Source organism: Lepus europaeus, chromosome 3, assembly GCF_033115175.1.
Source record: "Lepus europaeus isolate LE1 chromosome 3, mLepTim1.pri, whole genome shotgun sequence".
Lineage (NCBI taxonomy): Eukaryota > Metazoa > Chordata > Mammalia > Lagomorpha > Leporidae > Lepus > Lepus europaeus.
The window spans coordinates 146,075,237-146,076,827 of NC_084829.1; the positions used below are offsets into that span (position 1 = coordinate 146,075,237).

General features: G+C 39.6%; 1 pseudogene; it reads right to left on the reverse strand.

Annotated features, from left to right (window-relative positions):
- Positions 1-257: 257 nt before the first annotated feature.
- Positions 258-357, reverse strand: LOC133757177 (5S ribosomal RNA; annotated as a pseudogene).
- Between the last annotated feature and the right edge of the window lie 1,234 nt (positions 358-1,591).

Genomic DNA, 1,591 nt, shown 5'->3' on the forward strand with positions numbered 1-1,591 from the left:
GGAATGCAAAGACATGAGCTAAGGCATGGGGTCTTTCTCTTCCATGGCTTAATGTCACACGAGAATAGTAAATCTGGAAATCCTGTAGCCTGAGATGCTACTATGGGGAGAGTCAACATGAGAATACTGCAGAAAAATAATGAAATTCTCACAAACTAACCTTTGTACAATCTCACCTTTCTTTTTTTCTGAGTAAAGTTTCCTGTTACACGAATCTGAAATATTTTAGGGTAATATTGGTAAGTTGTTTCAAAAGAAAAAAGTATTCCCAGGTGGTCTCCCATCCAAGTACTAACCAGGCCCGACCCTGCTTAGCTTCCGAGATCAGACGAGATCAGGTGCGTTCAGGGTGGTATGGGGAGCGGGAAAGGGGAGGGTTGTGGGTGGGAGGGAAGTTTTGGGAGGGGGAAGCCATTGTAACTCATAGGCTGTACTTTGGAAATTTATATTCATTAAATAAAAGTTTAATAAAAAAAAAGAAAAAAGTAACAAAATAAAATTAACATAATTTATCAGAACAAAGAATGATTAATTCATGTCTGCCCTCAGAACCAGAAGATGTTCAGATAACTGCTTTAGTGCCATAGGCAGAGAGCTTATGAATACCTATGTGGAAAACAATGAAAAATAGATTTGTGTTGTTAGAGTGGAAATAGCCTAGGTAGAAGTTACTTGTTAGTGTCTGATTGGTAAAGTCTCTAGTTTTGTTTTACTCTATACATTGGACTTTGGCTTGCTTACATAGGAACTTAAAACAGTGGAGTTACTCCAGCCTCATGGCCTCCAAACTGAAGGCTTAAAAAAACCAACTACTCCTTTTCAGTCAATATCGTGCTCATGATATCAAACCAAACTTGGACACAAGTACACCCAATCCCTGAGTTACCTTTGTCTCAGTGTAGAATTTACATTCATTACGTCAAGCTCATGGGAGAAATATTCCTTTTGCTTTTCATATTATTTTTTGTTGGCATAACCATAGTGAGACTACCTGGCATACTATTGTTGGCTGTTAACATGCATTTAATACTCTTAAGAGAAAGTAGCACACCAAGGAAATTATAATTAAGACTACAAGGAGAATACCATGACACAGAATTATATTCCTTAGGCAGGGCGTAAATGAATAAAACAAACTAAAATAAACAAAGGAAAAACAAAACATAATGCTTATAACACCTGTAAACTTGTTCTCTGACACCAGAAGATAGTTATCCAGGTAGATTTCTATATATTTTTTAAAAGATTTATTTATTTATTTGAAAGGCAGGCTTACAGAGAGGCAGAGGCAGAGACAGAATGAAAGGTCTTCCGTCTGCTGGCTCACTTCCCAAATGGCCGCAACAGCCAGAGCTAGGCTGATCTGAAGCCAGGAGCCAGGAGCTTCTTCCGAGTCTACCAGACCTGCGCAGTGGCCCAAGGCCTTGGGCCATCTTCTACTGCTTTCCCAGGCCATAACTGAGAGCTGGATCAGAAGTAGAGCAGCTGGGACTCGAACCAGTTCCCATATGGGATTCCGGCACCCTAGGAGGTGGCTTTACTAACTATGTTCAAGGCATATTTCACTATTTGTAGACAGTCATTGATTATG